Genomic DNA, 21,521 nt, shown 5'->3' with positions numbered 1-21,521 from the left:
TTGGGAGGCAACCCAATGTTATATTTATCTATTTTCCTTTTGTTATTTTATGTTTTCTGTAGGTTGATGATCATGTGAAGTCACAAAATCAATTGAAAAAGCAAAAATAGAATGAAAAACAGAAAGAAAAATAGCACACCCTGGAGGAAAACTTGCTGGCGTTTAAACGCCAGTGAAGATAGCAAAATGGGCATTTAACGCCTAGTCTGGCACCATTCTGGGCGTTTAACGCCAGAAAGGGGCACCAGACTGGCGTTTAACGCCAGGAATGGGCAAGAAGCTAGCGTTAAACGCCAGAAAGGGGCAGCAGCCCAGCGTTTAACGCCAGGATTGGCTGAAAGGGCATTTTTGCACGCCACTTGGTGCAGGGATGAGCTATCCTTGACACCTCAGGATCTGTGGACCCCACAGGATCCCCACCTACCCCACCACCCTCTTTCTTCTTCACCTATTCACCAATCACCTCAATACCTCTTCCCCAAAAACCCTTCACCTATCAAATCCCACCATTCTCTTCACCACTCACATCCATCCTTCATAAAACCCCACCTACCTCACCATCCAAATTCAAACCACTTTCCCTCCCAAACCCACTCATAATGGCCGAACCATACCCCCCCTCTCCACCCTTATATAAACCCATCTTCACCCCTTCATTTTCACACAACCTAAACACTACTTCTCCCCCTTGGCCGAAACACAAAGCCCCCCTCCATCTCCTCTATTTCCTCTTCTTCTACTCTCTTCTTTCTTCTTTTTCTCGAGGATGAGCAAACCTTCTAAGTTTGGTGTGGTAAAAGCGTTGCTTCTCATTTTTCCATAACCATTTATGGCATCTAAGGCTGGAGAAACCTCTAGAAAGAGGAAAGGGAAGGCAAAAGCTTCCACCTCCGAGTCAGGGGAGATGGAGAGATTCATCTCAAGGGTGCATCAAGACCACTTCTATGAAGTTGTGGACAAGAAGAAGGTGATCCCCGAGGTCCCTTTCAAACTCAAAAAGGGTCAACTTTGATCAAAGTTGGACCAAGTCCTCATGGATACCACTAAGAAAAGGATGGAGCAAACAAGAGATCCCACTCATGGACATGAGCATGAGGAAACTCCTCATCATTAAATCCCTAAGATACCTCAAGGGATGCACTTTCCTCCACAAAAATATTGGGAGCAAATCAACACCTCCCTAGGAGAGTTAAGTTCCAACATGGGACAACTAAGGGTGGAGCACCAAGAACATTCCATCCTCCTCCATAAAATTAAAGAAGATCAAAGAATCATGAGAGAGGAGCAACAAAGACAAGGAAGAGACATTAAGGAGCTCAAGCACTCCATAAGATCTTCAAGAGGAAGAACAAGCCGCCATCACTAAGGTGGACCTGTTCTTTAATCTCCTTGTTCTTTATTTTTCTGTTTTTCAAATTTTTATGCTTATGTTTATCTATGTTTGTGTCTTATTACATGATCATTAGTGTCTTAGTGTCTATGCCTTAAAGTTATGAATGTCCTATGAATCCATCACCTTTCTTAAATGAAAAATGTTTTTATTACAAAAGAACAAGAAGTACATGATTTCGAATTCATCCTTAAAACTAGCTTAATTATTTTGATGTGGTGACAATACTTTTGTTTTCTGAATGTATGCTTGAATAGTGCATATGTCTTTTGAATTTGTTGTTCATGAATGTTAAAATTGTTGGCTCTTGAAAGAATGATGGAAAAGGAGAAATGTTATTGAGGATCTGAAAAATCATCAAATTGATTCTTGAAGCAAGAAAAAGCAGTGAATATTCAAAAAAAAGGGAAAAAAAGAGAAAAAAAAGAAAAAAAAGCAAGCAGAAAAAACCAATAGCCCTTTAAACCAAAAGGCAAGGGTAAAAATAAGGATCCAAGGCTTTGAGCATCAGTGGATAGGAGGGCCCACAAGAATAAAATCCTGGTCTAAGCGGCTAAACCAAGCTGTCCCTAACCATGTGCTTGTGGCGTGAAGGTGTCAAGTGAAAACTTGAGACTGAGCGGTTAAAGTCGTGATCCAAAGCAAAAAGAGTGTGCTTAGGAACCCTGGACACCTCTAATTGGGGACTCTAGCAAAGCTGAGTCACAATCTGAAAAGGTTCACCCAGTTATGTGTCTGTGGCATGGATGTATCCGGTGGTAATTCTGGAAAACAGAGTACTTTGGGCCACGACCAAGACTCATAAAGTAGCTATGTTCAAGAATCAACATACTTAACTAGGAGAATCAATAACACTATCTGAATTCTGAGTTCCTATAGATGCCAATCATTCTGAACTTCAAAGGATAAAGTGAGATGCCAAAACTGTTCAGAGGCAAAAGGCTACTAGTCCCGCTCATCTAATTGGAGCTAAGTTTCATTGATAATTTGGAGTCTATGGTATATTCTCTTCTTTTTATCCTATTTGATTTTCAGTTGCTTGGGGACAAGCAACAATTTAAGTTTGGTTTTGTGATGAGCAGATAATTTATACGCTTTTTGGCATTGTTTTTAGTATATTTTTAGTATGTTTTAGTTAGCTTTTATTATATTTTTATTAGTTTTTATTTAAAATTCACTTTTCTGGACTTTACTATGAGTTTGTGTGTTTTTCTGTGATTTCAGGTATTTTCTGGCTAAAATTGAGGGACCTGAGCAAAAATCTTATTCAGAGGCTGAAAAAGGACTGCAGATGCTGTTGGATTCTGACCTCCCTGTACTCGAAGTGGATTTTCTGGAGCTACAGAAGCCCAATTGGTGCGCTCTCAATTGCGTTGGAAATTAGACATCCTGGTCTTTCCAGCAATATATAATAGTCCATACGTTGCCCGAGATTTGATGGCCCAAACTGGCGTTCCAAATCCGTTTAAGACTGCCTGGCGTTTAACGCCGGAACTGGCACAGAAGTGGGAGTTAAACGCCCAAACTGGCACAAAAGCTAGCATTTAACTCCAAGAAAAGTCTCTACACATGAAAGCTTCAATGCTCAGCCCAAGCACACACCAAGTGGGCCCGGAAGTGGATTTTTACGTCATTTACTCATTTTTGTAAACCCTAAGCTACTAGTTCTCTATAAATAGGACCTTTTGCTATTGTATTTATATCTTTGGACGTCTAGTTCTTAGATCATGGGGGCTGGCCTCACGGCCATGCCTAGACCTTGTTCTTATGTATTTTCAACGGGAGAGTTTCTACACACCATAGATTAAGTTGTGGAGCTTTGCTGTACCTCGAGTATTAATGCAATTACTATTGTTCTTCTATTCAATTCAACTTATTCTTGTTCTAAGATATCATTTGTTCCTCAACTTGATGAATGTGATGATCCGTGACACTCATCATCATTCTCACCTATGAACGTGTGCCTGACAACCACCTCCGTTCTACCTTGGATTGAGTGGATATCTCTTGGATTCCTTAATCAGAATCTTCGTGGTATAAGCTAGAATTGATAGCGGCATTCTTGAGAATCCGGAAGGTCTAAACCTTGTCTGTGGTATTCTGAGTAGGATTCAAGGATTGAATGACTGTGACGAGCTTCAAACTCGCGATTGTGGGGCGTTAGTGATAGACGCAAAAGAATCACTGGATTCTATTCCGACATGATTGAGAACCGACAGATGAATAGCCGTGCTGTGACAGAGCGCATTGAACATTTTCACTGAGAGGACGGGACTGTAGCCATTGACAACGGTGATGCCCAACATACAGCTTTCCATGGAAAGGAGTAAGAAGGATTGGATGAAGACAGTAGGAAAGCAGAGAGACAGAAGGGACAGAGCATCTCCATACGCTTATCTGAAATTCTCACGAATGAATTACATATGTATCTCTATCTTTATTTTATGTTTTATTCATCTTTTAATTATCAATCCTCCATAATCATTTGAATCTGCCTGACTGAGATTTACAAGATGACCATAGCTTGCTTCATACCAACAATCTCTGTGGGATCGACCCTTACTCACGTAAGGTTTATTACTTGGACTACCCAGTGCACTTGCTGGTTAGTTGTGCACAGTTGTGATAAAGAGTTGACATTGCAATTGAGCGTACCATGTTGATGGCGCCATTGATGATCACAATTTTGTGCACCAATGGTGTTCTTCATGATCTTCAAGTTGTTCTTGGTAAGTCTTCTTGTTTGATCTTGATGTTTTCTTGTTTTGTGTCTTTTGTTGTTTTTCATGTGCATTTTTGCCTTCATAGTGTCTAAGCATTAAAGATTTCTAAGATTTGTGTCTTGCATGTTTTCCTTGCATCAAAAATTTTTCATAAATATGTTCTTGATGTTCATCATGATCTTCAAAGTGTTCTTGGTGTTCATCTTGACATTCATAGTGTTCTTGCATGCATCATGTGTTTTGATCCAAAATTTTCATGTTTTGGGTCATAATTGTGTTTTCCTCTCTCATCATTAAAAATTAAAAAAAATATATCTTTTCCTTTTTTCTCTCAAAATTTCGAAAATTTGAGTTGACTTAGTCAAAAATTTTTAAAATTAGTTAGTTCTTATAAGTCAAGTCAAATTTTCAATTTTAAAAATCTTATCTTTTCAAAACTTTTGCAAAAATCAAATCTTTTTCATTTTTTATGATTTTTGAAAATTTGAAAATATTTTTCAAAATATTTTTCTTAAATTTTATTTCAAATTTTCGAAACTTAACAAACAATTAATGTGATTGATTCAAAAATTTGAGGTTTTTTACTTTCTTGTTAAGAAAGGTTCAATCTTTAAATTCTAGAATCATACCTTTTAGTTTCTTGTTAGTCAAGTAATCAATTTTAATTTTAAAAATCAAATCTTTTTCAAAATATCTTTTCTCTCATATCTTTTTCAAAATTTTATCTTTTTCAAAAATTTAATTTAAAAATATGTTTTCCACTTTCTTATCTTTTCAAAATTGATTTTCAAATCTTTTTCAACTAACTAATTAACCTTTTGTTTGTTTCTTATCTTTTTCAAAAACCACCTAACTACTTTTCCCTCTCAAATTTTCGAAAATCACTTCCCTTTTTTTCAAAATTTCTTTTAATTAATTAATTGTTTTAAATTTTAATTTTATTTTTATTTCTTCTCTTAATTTTCGAAAATCACTAACTCTTTTTCAAAATTTATTTTTGAAATTCTCCCCCTCTCATCTTCTTCTATTTATTTATTTACTAACACTTCTCTTCATCTCACGAATCTGAACCTATTTTCACCCTTGTGTTTGAATTCTTAACTCTTCTCCTTCTTCTATTCCTTTCTTCTTCTACTAACATAAAGGAATCTCTATACTGTGACTTAGAGGATTCCTCTTTCTTTTCTGTTCTCTTCTTTCTCATATGAGCAGGAACAAGGAAAAAGGCATTCTTGTTGAAGCTGATCCTGAACCTGAAAGGACTCTGAAGAGGAAACTAAGAGAAGCTAAATTACAACAATCTAGAGACAACCTTACTGAAATTTTTGAACAAGAAAAGGATATGGCAGCCGAACCCAACAACAATAATGCAAGAAGGATACTTGGTGATTATACTACACCTACTTCCAAGTTTGATGGAAGAAGCATCTCAATTCCTGCCATTGGAGCAAACAATTTTGAGCTGAAACCTCAACTAGTTGCTCTAATGCAACAAAACTGCAAGTTTCATGGACTTCCATCAGAAGATCCCTACCAATTTTTAACTGAGTTCTTGCAGATCTGTGAGACTGTTAAGACTAATGGAGTAGATCCTGAAGTCTACAGGCTCATGCTTTTCCCTTTTGCTGTAAGAGACCGAGCTAGAACATGGTTGGACTCACAACCTAAGGATAGCCTGGACTCTTGGGATAAGCTGGTCACGACCTTCTTGGTTAAATTCTTTCCTCCTCAAAAGCTGAGCAAGCTTAGAGTGGATGTTTAGACCTTCAAGCAAAAAGATGGTGAATCCTTCTATGAAGCTTGGGAAAGATACAAGCAGATGACCAAAAAGTGTCCTTCTGACATGTTTCTAGAGTGGACCATGATCGATATATTCAACTATGGTCTGTCTGAGTTCTCTAAGATGTCATTGGATCATTCTGCAAGTGGATTCATTCACCTAAAGAAAACGCATGCAGAAGCTCTGGAACTTATTGAAATAGTTGCAAATAACCAATTCATGTACACTTCTGAGAGGAATTTCGTGAATAATGGGACGCCTCAGAGGAAGGGAGTTCTTAAAATTGATGCTCTAAATGCCATATTGGCTCAGAACAAAATGTTGACTCAGCAAGTCAACATGATTTCTCAAAGTCTGAATGGATGGCAAAATGCATCCAACAGCACTAAAGAGGCATCTTCTGAAGAAGACGCTTATGATCCTGAAAACCCTGCAATGGCAGAGGTAAATTACATGGGGGAAGCCTTTGGCAACACCTATAACCCCTCATGGAGAAATCATCCAAATTTCTCATGGAAGGATCAACAAAAGCCTCAACAAGGCTTTAATAATGGTGGAAGAAACAGGTTTAGCAATAGCAAGCCTTTTCCATCATCTTCTCAGCAACAGACAGAGAATTCTGAGCAGAGCACCTCTAACTTAGCAAATATAGTCTCTGATCTGTCTAAGGCCACTTTAAGCTTCATGAGTAAAACAAGGTCCTCCATCAGAAATTTGGAGGCACAAGTGGGCCAGTTGAGTAAGAAAGTCACTGAAACTCCTCCTAGTACTCTCCCAAGCAATACTGAAGAGAATCCAAAAAGAGAGTGCAAGGCCATTGACATAATCAACATGGCCGAACCTAGAGAAGAAGGAGGGGACGTGAATCCCAATGAGGAAGACCTCAGGGGATGTCTCTTAAGCAAGAAGGAGTCCTTATTTTAAAGGAATCTGAAGGTCATATAGAGACCATAGAGATCCCATTAAACCTCCTTCTGCCATTCATGGGCTCTGAAAACTATTCTTCCTCTAAAGAGGATGAAGATGTAACTGGAGAGCAAGTTGCTCAATATCTAGGAGCTATTATGAAGCTGAATGCCAAGTTGTTTGGTAATGAGACTTGGGAAGGTGAACCTCCCTTGCTCATTGGTGAATTAGATACATGGGTTCAGCAAACTTTACCTCAAAAGAAACAAGATCCTGGTAAATTCTTAATACCCTGTACCATAGGCACCATAACCTTTGAAAAGGCTCTGTGTGATCTAGGATCAGGCATAAATCTTATGCCACTCTCTGTAATGGAGAAGCTAGGGATCATTGAGGTATAGCCTACCATATTCTCATTGCAAATAGCAGACAAGTCAGTAAGACAAGCTTATGGATTAGTAGAGGACGTGTTGGTAAAGGTTGAAGGCCTTTACATCCCTGTTGATTTCATAATCTTAGACACTAGGAAGGAGGAGGATGAATGCATCATCCTTGGAAGACCTTTCCTAGCCATAGCAGGAGCTGTGATAGATGTTAACAGAGGAGAATTAGTCCTTCAATTGAATGAGGACTACCTTTGTTTAAGACCCAAGGGTGTTCTTCTTTAACAATGGAGAGGAAGCATGAAAAGCTTCTCTCAGTACATATTCAAATAGAGCCCCCACAATCAAACTCTAAGTTTGGTGTTGGGAGGCCACAGCCAAACTCTAAGTTTAGTGTTGAATCCCCACATTCAAACTCTAAGTTTGGTCTTGGGAGTCTACACATTGACCTGATCACCTTTGAGGCTCCATGAGAGCCTACTGTCAAGCTAGTGACATTAAAAGAGCGCTTATTTGGAGGCAACCCAATTTTTATTTATCTTATTTTTTTCTTTTATTGTTCTTTTATGTTTTATTAGGTTCATGATCATGTGGAGTCACAAAATAAATATTGATCAAAAACAGCAGAAGAAAAAGCACACCCTGGAGGAAGGGCTTACTGGCATTTAAACGCCAGTAAGGAGCATCTGGCTGGCGTTCAACGCCAGAACAGAGCATGATCTGGCGTTGAACGCCAGAAACAAGCAACATCCTGGCGTATATATATATCTCTTGGAGTCTTTTTGGTTTATTTTGTGTATATATATATCTCTCACTTTTGTACTTTGCTTTTGCCTAGAGGCTTGTATTTGAGAGAGAAAAACTTGCATAAGCTATTTTAAACTTCAGATTCTATTTTTATCTATATATATGGCTAGCTGGCTTAAACTATGTGAGCCATGGCTAGATTCTCATGATATTATACTATTATTTATTGTTTTATTATCTCTATACCTTGTGCTTTAAGTTAGAAGCTTCGCAAGTACGTTTTGCGCTTTTAAATCCTATTTTTGAGCTATATCCTTCATTGGGCTTCTGGATTATATTATTTCGTTCTATATATTATATGTATGAGCTTAGAACTATCGTAACCTTTGATTAACCTTTGCTTTACCACGCGAGGTAAAGCTTAGGCTAATTAGGGTGTTACAATGTTGCTCTTCATCCCTGATGCATGAGCATCTCTAGTTAGTTTTACTTGTTATTTCTTTAAATAAAGATAGTAATTTATTATTTTTATTAAGATTTGCATGCTTTTAATCAATGTTTCTTGAAGTTTCTTTCTTTGAATAAAGTTAGTAATTTTCTTGTTCTAATTGAGATGCTTTGGTGTTTAGCCAATACTTCTTGGAGTTTTTTTGTACTTTGATTATTATAGAAAATTATTGAAAGATGTTAGGCAAGAACAAATGAGGAGATGGACAATCAAAGAGGCATTTGGAGAAGCAAGGAAGGTGGCAAAAGTTGGAAACAAGTCCAAGAGAAGTTAAAAAAGAATTTGCAATCCTTACCTCTTCATACTTTAACAAGAATAACTTGAGCTAAAAACCTCCAAATAAGGTGATTCTACTAACATTAGAAAGCTAACTTTCAGAGCTTTCCAATAATATATAATAGTCCATAGTGAACATTGAATCTAAGGGTGCAAATCATCATTCTGAGCCACGTTGGAAAATAAAAGGAGCAAAAGGGATATCATGCGTACGCATTGCACATGTGTATGCATGACTGGTGCCATAAGGGGAATCATGCGTACACATCTCTCATGCGTACGCATGACTCCCAATTCACGTGCAACATGGGGAAAGTGGCATCCAACGTGAGGTGCCTGGCAACCCGACCTCTTCACACTCTAATGAGTATAACTTGCGTTAGAAAGATCTAAAGGACACGATTCTAGTGGCGTTAGAAAGATAACTTGAAGAGTTTTCCAACAATATATAATACTTTATAGTTAACATGAGTTTCATATAAATTTCTTATGAAACTAAAGCACACCACAAACAAGCACTTTGAAACCCAAATTGAAACCAAAAATGCTTACTGTTGAACGTCACTTCTTTGGCCTGGCATGTCAAAATCTAACGGAGGCAAATGTGGGAACCAAAATGGATGCTATTTGAAAGAAACTCTTAGGCATGCAATGGATGGTACATACAGAGGCAATTTGAGCCAATTTTGAGAGCAATTGAGCATGCCATCTGTTCATACCCTGGGTCAAGCTGTATGACCCAGGCTGATTGACGACAAGTCAACCGACCACTTCAGGTCAGGATTATCCGACCTCTTCTCAAAGAGTTCGGCCAAAATGCTAGAGGAGCCCAAAAAGGACCCAAATAGAGGAACACGACCCAAGTCCAAAGGCAGCCCAAGCCTAGGAAGATAAAGGCGGTTCCTTTAAAGATGAAAATAACTATCTCCAGAAAGGTCACTCCACACCATTATAAATATACTGGAGCACCCAGGTATAACTCATACTCTGATTCTACTAAAAACCTGCTTAATACCCTTGCTAACTTAAGCATCGAAGTCCCTTGCAGGTACCACCACCCTCCGATGACGAAGGATCATCACCACCACCAAGTCTAACAAGTCGGACATAGTGGCTCCGTCCACCATCATCATGTCGGATTCAACAGCTCCGATCAGTACCAAAGATCTCGTCCGAGATCGACCTACAGTTTTAGGTAACCCTCGGAACATTGGCATCATTGCCGGGGAACCTGTAGGTCATCCCATTATCATGGTGGACAACCTTGATAACGACCATGACTCTGATCTAGAGAACAGGACGCCACACAAGAACGCGGACGCCACACCAAAGGAGGCATCTCAACCAAACAAAGACAAGAACTCACCAAGTACAGAAATTATGCAGGCACTTCAAGCTCAATAAGATTGTCTCAAACAGCTCGAAAAAGAGGCCAAGCATCAATGGGAAGCCGAGAGGGATCTTCGAAGGGAAACTAGGCAACGCCGAGAGTTGGAGGACAAGCTCCTAAAGCTCGAGGTCAACTTTAAAACAAAAATCATCCAGCCTAATCCCGAAGACTAAAGAGATTATGAAAACTAAAGTCCCAAAGGACTTCCAAGCTCTCGGCATGACTCTATACGACGGTATATCAGATCCAAGCCATCATCTCAGCAATTTCAGAAGTAGAATGTATCTCACTGATGTCTTGGACGCTATTCGATGCAAAACCTTCCCAACAACCCTAACAAAGACAGTAATTAAGTGGTTCGAGATGTTTTGGGCAGCTGTAGCTTTTCTTGCCTTCTTAAAGGCCTTCATGGAATCATTGTTCTTTACCATCTTTGAAAAAACATATCAAAAACCAAGTTACAAAAATGGAAGAAAAGAAACAAAAGCAAGTAAACAAAGCGAAGAAAACAGAAGTCGACCACTACCTAGCTCAGCTCGGAGAAGGGAGGGGTCCCCTAAGAATTTCTTTGTTTCGAGATGGGGGGTTGCCCCCAAATCTCCTCCAACACACTTACAAAAGCCTGCTCGAACTCATCAAGCATCTCCCATGAATATCTAGACACCACAACATTCTTTTGCCAGCATAAGGGGAAGGCGGGTTTTTTATTCGACTCTAAGAAAAATGGTCGAGCTCCCTCAACTGCTTGGACCTTAAAAAGGTAGTTCTTAAAATCCCTAAAGGACTCGTCATACATAGAAAACACTTTCTTTCCTTGGGCAGACCGGAAAGATATCTAAGAAGCTTTCTTTTTGGAAGTCCCAGGTTTGGTCAAAATAAAGAGGTAAAGAAAGAAAGTTTGAGAAGGCTTGACATCCAATTCTTGGCACAGCAGCTGAAAGATCTTAATAAAGCCCCAGGAGTTCGGATGGAGCTGGGACAGAGCTACATTACATGACCACAGCAAGTCGGTCTCGAAAGAGGTAAAAGGAAGGGTAATGTTCATTTGGCTAAAAAAGTAATCATAAGCATAAAAGAAGGGGCGTTCCCCCTGGGTCAGAGAAAGAAAGCAAACCCTTTCGTCGGAGTCAGGTGCTACCAACTCGTAGTTCTTCTCCTGATCCCTATTACTATAGATCCGGTGATGTTTTCTAAGCTCCGCACAGTATTCAGAGTTAACCATCGAAACACACATCAGAACGAGGAACTCAAGCCAGTCAGACATGCCCTCGGGGACTTTGGAGGATGTCTCGACAATATTTTTGCGAGAAGACATGGGTTAACTAGTCCTACATTAAGAAAAAGAAAAATGGGTTACTAACCAAAACAGCTCGGGCAAAGCAAAAATCAGCTCGGACAAATATGGATACAACTCAGACTAAAAACAGCAAAAGGAGACCCCAGGACTCACACCAAGGTCCAGGAGCATCCTTTGGAGACAGTAACAGAGTAAGAATTCGGAAAAATCTACAAACCTATGTCTCGACATCTCTCAACAAGAAAATAACTCTTTGCCAACAAGCGACACTCTGAAAAGAAAGTCACGAATCAAAAAGTCATCAAAATCGCAAAATCAAAAAGTCTACCAGCAAAGGAAACTACCATACATCAAACACGCCAAATGGAAATCATAAAAGACGCAACATTTTTCAGAAATCAAACAGTTCACTATTCCAAAAGCTTCAAATCAGAGGACACAATCAAGAAACAAAAACAAACATTCCAAACCCTAGAAGCATCAACTATCAGGAAACGCAAAAAGGTTCATGCAAAGTCGAAGAAACTCCAAGAGCACACATTACAGCAATAATCAGACACAGCAAAAGCAGAAAGATTCAAACTTTTCCAAGCAAAGATCAAAACTTTCTCAAAATCAGACGAAAAAAGAGCAACAAAGGAAAATGAAGACCAACCTATAGCAGGGAGGAGACGATAAACACTGAAGAGATTGAAGCAATAACGAGGCCGCGCCAGACGATCACCTTTCGAACAAAAGAATGAAGCACCAATAGTCACCTCCAAAAGCAAGGAGAAATACGAAAACGTGAAAACTTGGGAGCAAGCAAAAGTGAAGAGTCGCAGACAAGCCAGAAAACGCAAGAACAGAAGGGTAAAGGATGGAAGCAAGAGAAAAAAAATAAAAGCAATGTCTTTTGGCAATTCAAAATGAAAAGAGCGGCAAAAGGAGGAGTTAATAGGCTTTAAAAACCCTCGCACGTTCCCAAAGCAAGAAACGCACATTTTAAACTAAAAGGAGTGAAGGAAAACGCTTCGCATTCAAAGAGACCCAGACAACCAAAATGCTTGAGCTTGGCTTCCCCAAAAAGGATCAAAGTCTAAAGGACTCGACCTTAAAAAGACCACGCTCAAGCAGGGGGCATTGTTCATGCCCTGGGTCAAGCTGTATGACTCGGGCTGATTGACGACAAGTCGACCGACCTCTTCAGGTCAGGATTATCCAACCTCTTCTCAAAGAGCTCGGCCAAAACGCCAGAGGAGCCCAAAAAGGGCCCAAATAGAGGAACACAACCCAAGTCCAAAGGCAGCCAAGCCTAGGAAGATAAGGGTGGTTCCCTTAAAGATGAAGATAACTCTACTCAAAGATAAGATAAGATAACTATCTTATCTCCAGAAAGGTCACTCCACACCATTATAAATACACTGAAGCACACAGGTATAACTCATACTCTGATTCTACTAAAAACCTGCTTAATACCCTTGCTAACTTAAGCATCGGAGTCCCTTGCAGGTACCACCACCCTCCGGTGACGAAGGATCAGCACCACCACCAAGTCCAACAAGTCGGACACAGTGGCTCTGGCCACCATCATCCAATTGGATTCAACAGCTCCGATCAGTACCGAAGATCTCGTCCGAGATCAACCTACAGTTTCAGGTAACCCTCGGAACACCATCCAACTTTGATAGCTTGGTGTCTAACGGCAAAGTCTTTCAGAAGCATTCTTGGGCCAAATTCTTCATCAAATTCTTATTTCTTCAAGGCCAGAAATCCCATGACAGCAGGTTTAATTTGAATTTGAATTTAATATGAATTTGCATGTGAATTTGTAACTTAGGATAGGTTATAAATAGGAAGAGGGATCACTACCATTGGATACACCTTAGAGGGGAGTCTTTGGACTCTCTTCTCATTCTTTTCTCCTCTTCCATTTCTTTTCATATCCATTTTATAATTCTAGAGTTATGAATATATAATTCTCTCTTCTTTGGGGGAAGAGAACTCTATTGCATTTCAATGGATTAATATGATTTCTTCTTAATCTTCAATTCATATTTCATTTGCTTCTTTAGAAAGAGTCTTCGTTCTTCATGAAAGGATCTAAATCTATTAGAAGATAGTTTAGATCCAATTTGGGTTTTATGGTTACTTGGAAAGGTTGATTCATGAAATCAAAGCTTGAAAACTCTTTCTCCCAATTCTCATGATTTTGGATCAGGATTTGATATGTGACATTAAATCAATCCTAATTTGAATCTTGAAGAATTGTGTGGTAATAAATTAGAGGATATGCTTTATCTCTATTCACGATCAATTTGCTCAAGAAATTGCCAATTCATCAAGTTAAGAGCAATTGAATTACCAGGAAATTGGAATTTGAGTATTTATAGTTTGCCGAAAGATCAATGATTGCATAATTGAAGTGGTGATCAGGGATATTAATCCTGAGAATACAATATCTCTTTATCCCAATGTTCTTTCCATTCTTAATTCTTGTCATTTACTTTCCAGTCATTTACATTCTTGCAATTTAATTTCTAGTTATTTAATTCCCGTCGTTTACTTTCTTGTTATTTTACTGCTTTCATTTACTTCTTTATTAAGTCATTTAAATCACCTATTGCTTATAATCCAAATGTGATCGTCTAACTAGAATAATTAATTAATCATTATTTGCTTAATCCCTTAATCCTCGTGAGAACGATAACCCACTCACCGTGGTATTACTTGATGTGATCCGGTGTACTTACCGGTTTTACGGATATTGGTTTGTAAAGTCCGTATCAATACCTCAAGTATCCTATTTTATTCTTGGTGAAGTAAAATTTGATGGTATAGAATTTCACAAATGAAACCTCGTTGCAAGTATAGTTTCTAAACCAGCAAATTAAACAATTCTCTCATGCAAAAATTTGGTTCTCACAAGTAACAAACCCCAATAAAAATAAAAATCGAAGTATTCAAATCTCGGGCCGTCTCTCAAAGGAATTGCAGGGAAGTGTTCTTGTTATTGGTTATGAGATGTATATTTTGGGGTTTTGGATAAGGGACAAGAAAAGTAAATTGCAAAAGAAATAAAATAACAACTAAGAAAGCTCTTGGCAAGGTATGAGAAATAGAAGTCCTATCCTCATTATCATCATCAATCGTGACAAGAATTGTCCATTGCTCCCACTTAGTCAACCTCTAACTATGAAGGAATGTCAAGTGGATAAATCAATTTGATTCCTCAAGTCCTAGTCAACACCTAGAGAAAGACTAGCTTTAGTGGAATTCAAATCAACTAGCAACTTTCAATTATTAATCAACAAAAGAGTTTGATAACTCAAGAGTCTCCAATTACTCAACCAAGGCCAAGAGGAGAAAAATCTACTTTAGAATCCTTCCAAGCATTTAATCAAACATTTGGAAGGCATAAAAGGAAAGCAAAGTTAAATTGCAAGAGAAATAAATCTACAACTACTCAATTTTAAGGAAATTAACAACAACAAATCAAATCAACAATGAAAGAACTCAAAACATAAATTGCATTAAAAGAAAACAAGAGAAACAAGAGTGCATCAACCTAAAAGTAAAGAATTACAAGAATTAAATGCTAAACTAGAGAAAGCAAAGGTAGAAGAACAAGGAATTCTAAAAGAAAAGTAAATCAAAGTAGGGGTGTTCATAAAAAAACCAAAATGTGGTTAACCGGTTAAAAAACCATAACCACATTGTGGTTAACCAGTTTAATAAAACAATTTTAAAAATCATATCCATATTTTTTAGAATTGGTTAACCAAAACCAAATTAAAAAAAACCAGTTTTTAACCAGTTAACCAAAACTAAAACCAAATTAAAATCAAAACCTAATTTCAAAACCAAATTACATACTCTCTCTCTCTCTCTCTCTCTCCCTTCCTCTATCTTTCTCTCTCCCTTCCTTCTTTCTCATCTCTCTCTCTTTCTCCTCTTTCTCTCCTTTCTCTCTCTCCTCCTATCTCTCTTTTCCCCTTCTCTCCCTCCTCTCTTTCTATCTCTCTCTCTCTCTCATTTTTCTCTTTCTCCTCCTCTTTGTCCTCTCCTTTTCTCTCTCCCCCTCCTCTCTCTCTTTCTCTCTCTCTCCTCTCTCTATTCTCTCTCCCCTTCTCTCTCTTTTTTCCCCCTATTTCTCTCCTCTCTCTCTCTCTCTCCCCCTTCCTTCCCTCCTCTCTCTCACTCATTTTTCTCTTTATCTCCTCTCCCCTTCACTCTCTCTTTGCTTCTCTCTCTCCCTCTTTCTCCCCCTCTCTCTCTCTCTCCCTTCCATCATCTCTTCCTCATCTCTTTCTCTCTTCTTTTTCCCTCTTTTTCTCCTCCTCTCTCTCCTTCCCTTTTTTCCTCTCTCTCTCTCTCTCCTCTTTCTCCACCTCGTCTTTCTTTCTCTCTCCTTTTCTCTCTTTGTCTCTCTCTTTCTCTCCACTCTCTCACTTTCTCTCTCTCTCCCCTTGCCCTCTTTCTCCCCCTCCCTTCTCTCTCTTCCTCTCTCTCCTCCCATTTCTCTCTCTAATCATCTCTCCCCTTTTTCTATCTCTCATCCTCCTCTCTCTCCTCTGTTATCCTATCCTTCTCTCTCTCTCCCATAACTCTCTCCTTTCTCCTCTCTTTTCCCTTCTCTTTCTCTTTCTCTCTCTCTCTCTCCCCCATTGATAAACGAAATTTAGCATGCCGATATAGAATTCAATAATGGATATAATCATGAGTATAGTCTAATCAACATTCAAACTTCACATCAAACAATCCTACAATCTATAACCGAGAGGTACTAGTCTCCCGAGTCGTCCTCCCTTGGAATTGCTAGAGAATACATATTATTGATTAGGAAGCCTTGTTATGATTCTTTTGGAGTTTAACGAAAGTAGATGACAAACAATCAATATTAGAAGACTTGGCCTAGGATTGGCATTAGAAATTCTATCATTATAATTTCCTTCAATGATGATAACAATTAAGCCTTGCTTCACTTAGTTAACCCCTAGGTATAGAGGAAAGTCAAGTGAGAGTAACTAACTTGAGTCACAAGTCCTAGTTTTACCCTTGGGAAATCTAGCTTTAGTGCACTCCAAGTCAATTAGCAATTCCTAATTTTCACTCAACAATTGACATGAACTATTCAACTTTTTCTAATGGTCCAAACCCTAAGCCAAGTAAGAAACTTTTACTCCATAACTAGTGTTGGCATTTTATCGAACAATTGATGAGCAAGGATGAAAGACATAGTAAGAATGAGAAGAAATTAGAATTAAAAGTACTTCAACACAAGAGATTAACAACAATCAACAAAGAGCAACAATAGAAATGAATTTTTCAAGGAATTGATAGAATTCAAAACTACAAAGTTGAATCTAAGATCTATGAGGATTGAACAATTACAAGCACTAATTGAAATTAAAGAAGATGATCTATAACATGAACAAAGTAAATTGAGAGTTGCAATAGATCTCACCAAGGAATGGTTGAGAATTGAGAAATTGAAGAAGATAAACCCTAATGAGAGGTTGAAATCTCTCTCTCTCTCTCTCTCTCTCCAAGAGTGTAACTACCACTAGGAAAATATCTAGAATGTAAAAATGAGCAAAAGCCCCCTAACCTTTCAACCCTTGGTCTTTTTTAAGCTTCTCCCGCCAAGGCACTTCCCCAAAATGGGATCTCCAACTGTCTCCACGCCTAGGTCACGTGACCTTTAAAAAATCATATTCGAGCATCGGCGCGCACACGCACAGTACGCGTGCGCGCCACTGGGGCGTCTTGCAATTTGCGCGGAAGCGTGACGTACGCGGACGCGCCCATGGGGGTCATGGCTTAGCCGCTACATGCGCCAGTGATAAACCACTATTTTATGGTTTATATTGTGTTTAATTGTGTGGTTTTGTCATGATCCTTACCCACTTATTCATTAATTTAGCATGCATTTAGATTTCCTTCCTAAATTTAGTACATGTTTGAAAATTGCTCCCTAGAGACCTTAATTATTTAACGTTAATTCTCCATTATTCCATTCGATGCCGTGATCTTTGTGTCAAGTGTTTCAGGCTTTATAGGGCATGAATGAGTTGGAGATTGGAAAGGAAGCTAGCAAAAATGGAAGGAACACAAGAGTTTGAGGAGATAACCAGCGAGAAGTAACGCGGTCGCATGGCTCACACGATCGCGCGAAGGAGCGCAAATCGCAGTGACGCGGCCGCATGGCTTACGCGGCCGCGCAGATTGGAAAGCGCAAGCGATGCGATAGCGTGGACGACGCGAACGCGTGGCGAGGAAAAAGCGCAAGCGACGCGTCCGCATGGATGACGCGATCGCGTGACATGTGTGATCTGCATAATCTGCAGAATTCGCTTTGGGTGATTTTGGACCTTATTTCGGCCCAGTTTTTGGCCCGGAACAGCAGACTAGAGTCAGAGAATATGCAGAAACAATAGACATTCATTCAGTAGTTTAGAGATCTAGTTTTCTCTCTTAGGTTTTTCTCTCTAGTTTTTAATTTTAATCTTTAATTGATCTTAGCATTGGAACATTGAGAAGAGTTATTTCCTCATCAAGACTTCATCACTCTAGTTTGTCTTCTTAACTTGGTTCTATTCTTCCATGTTCCTTGTTTTTGTTCAATTTTGTCATTCAGATACTTTTATGATTATTTAATGCAAGGATTATTTCTTTTTCATTCAATTTCAATTTCAATAACTATGTCTTTTTTTTATTCCCTTTCATGTTTTATAGATTTATTATTTACAATGCGTGAGTAGTTTCATTACTTGATGGGGAATTGATTAAAAAGGAACTCTTGAGTTGGAAGGATTGAAAGAAAATTTGTAATTGGGTTAACTGTTGAATTACCATCCTGTCACCGATGCCAATCCCTTTGAACTCAGTAGGTTGTAACTTGTGAACAGATCCAGTAATTCAACTTGTTTGACTTTCCCTTACCTAGTAAAGGATAACCAAACAGAGCAACCATTAATTATAAATTAATCTTAAAAATCACTCCATCAATGATAGAGATCCCAACCAATCAGTTCCCAGTCAAGGCTTTTATTCATATTATTTAATTTCCCTCAATTTAAATCCCAATTTACTCAACTCAACTTCTTGAACATCTGATTAATAAGATAGCACACTTCTCTGCAACTCGTTGGGAGACGACCTAGGAGTTAAAACTCCCAGTAATTTTAATTTAAACTCTCTGTGACATATTTCTAAATTGATAGGCAGATTTTTGGTGAATCAAGAACTATACTTGCAACATAATCATTTTAATAATTTTTAATTCACCAGCTTCTGCTTCCCATCAATTTTTGGCGCCGTTACCGGGGAGTTGCAATAGAGAGCTAATTTTATTAATTAGAATTTATTTATTTGCATTTTTATTTAATTTTGCTACTATGAGCTGCATGTTTCTTCCGTCAAATGACACGTTCACTTCCTGATCCGCGCTTGCTAATATTCGATCCTGAAATTGAAAGAACAATTTCACGAATAAGGCGAGAACAGCGCAGGTTAATCCGCTCTGAGGGCGGATTTGAAAGTGAGTTTGAGGAAGAAACCAACCCCCGTTCTACTGATTCGGTTGTTTTGCGTGCAGAAAACATGGCAGCTAAGAGAGTTACCATCCAGGAGGAAGGAGCCCCTGATTTTACAATGCAACCGTTTCAAGCGCATCATCCAGCGGTAGCTACAGATTTTGAAATAAAGACCGCAATGCTAAATTTGATGCCAAAGTTTCATGGCCTACCTGCTCAAGAGCCTATCAAGCACTTGAGAGATTTCTAGGCAGCCTGTTCTACTGTCAGGCGTGATGGCACTGATGAAACTGCAATTCTACTGAAAGCTTTTCCGTTTTCTCTTGAAGGAAAAGCAAGAGAGTGGTACTACACTCAACCTCTAGCAAATATATCCAACTGGGATACACTCAGAAAAGAGTTTCTGGAGAAATTCTTTCCATCTGAAGTTACTGATAAACTGAGGAAGGATATCTCTACCATTGTTCAGGATGACAATGAGACTCTTTTTGAATACTGGGAGCGCTTCAATAACCTTCTGGAAGCATGCCCCCACCATATGATTGACAAGATCGTGCTACTCAGCTATATCACACAGGGTATGAGGCCCCAAGATAAGACCACATTGGAAAGTGCCAGCAATGGGTCTATGAAGAAGTACAAGACCACTGATGAAGCTTGGTAATTGATCAGTGATTTAGCTGAATCTACTAGGAACCACAGACAGAAGCAAGGCCGTTCAAAAGCCGTTGCAGAAGTATCCTCTAGCAGAGAGACTGTTGCTCTAACTCAAAGCATCTGTGAAATGACCAACTCGCTAAAGCAAATGCAGTTGAATCAACATGCTCAGCAAGCTCAACCTCCTCAACCGCAGCAAAACCAACAGCTAGTCCCACAAAGATTTTGCAGAATCTGTGCTGATTACAGCCATTATACTGATGAATACCCGCAGCTCCAACAAGAAGACAACATGGTGGCATCCACTCACAACTTCTATGACCACCCCAACCAAGGGTACAATCAAAGTGGAAATAATAACCATGGATGGCAGGACAATTTAAACCAGAATTGGAGGGACAACAATGACAGAGGAGGTAGAGATAATCAGGGAAATCAGAGGTGGAATAATAACAATAACAGGCAGCAAAATCAACCTTACAGAGCACCTCACCTGAGGCAAAACCAAGGACCACCGAACAATCAGCAGCAGACCTCTCAATTTACTCATTCTTCTGTATCTTCTAATGAAGATTTATTACAAGCTTTTGAGAAGAGACAACTGGCCATGGAAAGTACCATTGTGAACAGTATTAATGCCAGTCTGAATGGTCTCACCTCTACTCTGCAAGCTTTTATGACACAGCTTGGCTCAGCACCAAATTCCAGTAACCAACCTTCAAGCACCACTGGAATTCCCTCTCAACTATTACCCAATCCAAAGGGAGGCATTAATGCCATCACCCTGAGGTCTGGAACCACACTGCAGGAGAGAAATCAGGAGGAACCAAGCTCACCAGAATACGCCTCAGCTGAAGAGGTGGTGGAAATTGAAGATGTTGAAGAGGAAGAGGATATTCAGGACATAGCTGAAGAAGAGATAGCTCAACCACAAGAGGAAGTACCAAAAAGCGTAGGCACCACAGGAACCACCATTCCCATTCCATTTCCACAGCTTGCAAGGAAGCCCAGGAAGCAGCTGGAACCTGATCCTAAAATGGTTGAGATCTTCAAAAAGGTCGAGGTAACTGTTCCCCTTTTTGATGTTATTCAGCAAGTACCTAAATCTGCAAAGTTTCTAAAAGACTTATGTATCCATAAAGACAAAATTAATGAATTAGAAACCATTCCTTTAGGTAGTTCTATATCTGCTTTAATGGGAGGATTACCTGAAAAATGTAGTGATCCAGGTCCTTGCATAGTTAGTTGTACTATTGGTGGTGTAGTAATTTATGATTGCATGTGTGATTTAGGAGCATGTGTCAGTATAATGCCTTTGTCCATATATGATGTTTTGAGGCTCCCTCCCTTAAAAAGGTCGGCAGCTCGTTTTATGTTAGCAGATAAAAGCATTATTACAGTGGCTGGAGTTGCTGAAGATGTTTTGGTAAACATTAAAGGGCTTACATTTACCACTGATTTTTATATCTTGGAGATGCCCCATAATGATTCGGATAAGCCATCGTCGATCTTACTTGGAAGACCATTCCTGAAGACATCAAAATTCAAGTTGGATGCTTTTTCAGGAATATACTCCTTTGAAATAGATGGCCGCATAGTGATCTTCAATCTGAATGGAGTCATTGACAATCCCCCAGAAGATCATTCTATCTTCCAATGTGATGTTATAGACGAAAGTGTGGCTGAAGTTCAAAAAGAAGAGTTTGAAGAGAGGCACACTGGACAAGGTCCAAGTGTGGGGACCCTCTTAACTGACAGTGAGGACACTTCGCCATTTTCACAAGCTCCAGATAATCCAGAGCCTGCCCATAATCAAAAGTTAAAATTGAAACCTTTCCCTCCACACCTCAAATATGCCTATCTTGAGGATGAGCAAAAGCTTCCGGTTATTATTGCAAGAGAACTGACTTCTCAACAAGAAGAGCAGCTACTTGATGTACTGAGGAA

At 39.1% G+C, this 21,521-nt stretch overlaps 1 non-coding gene across 1 annotated transcript; it reads right to left on the bottom strand.

The window, feature by feature from the left end:
- Nucleotides 1-5,854: 5,854 nt before the first annotated feature.
- Nucleotides 5,855-5,958, bottom strand: LOC112715231 (small nucleolar RNA R71). The gene has a single exon (XR_003159567.1). It is a non-coding gene; the product is annotated as a small nucleolar RNA R71 (small nucleolar RNA).
- Between the last annotated feature and the right edge of the window lie 15,563 nt (nt 5,959-21,521).

This window comes from Arachis hypogaea, chromosome 1, assembly GCF_003086295.3.
Source record: "Arachis hypogaea cultivar Tifrunner chromosome 1, arahy.Tifrunner.gnm2.J5K5, whole genome shotgun sequence".
NCBI lineage: Eukaryota > Viridiplantae > Streptophyta > Magnoliopsida > Fabales > Fabaceae > Arachis > Arachis hypogaea.
This window is presented reverse-complemented; position numbering and strand designations above follow the sequence as displayed.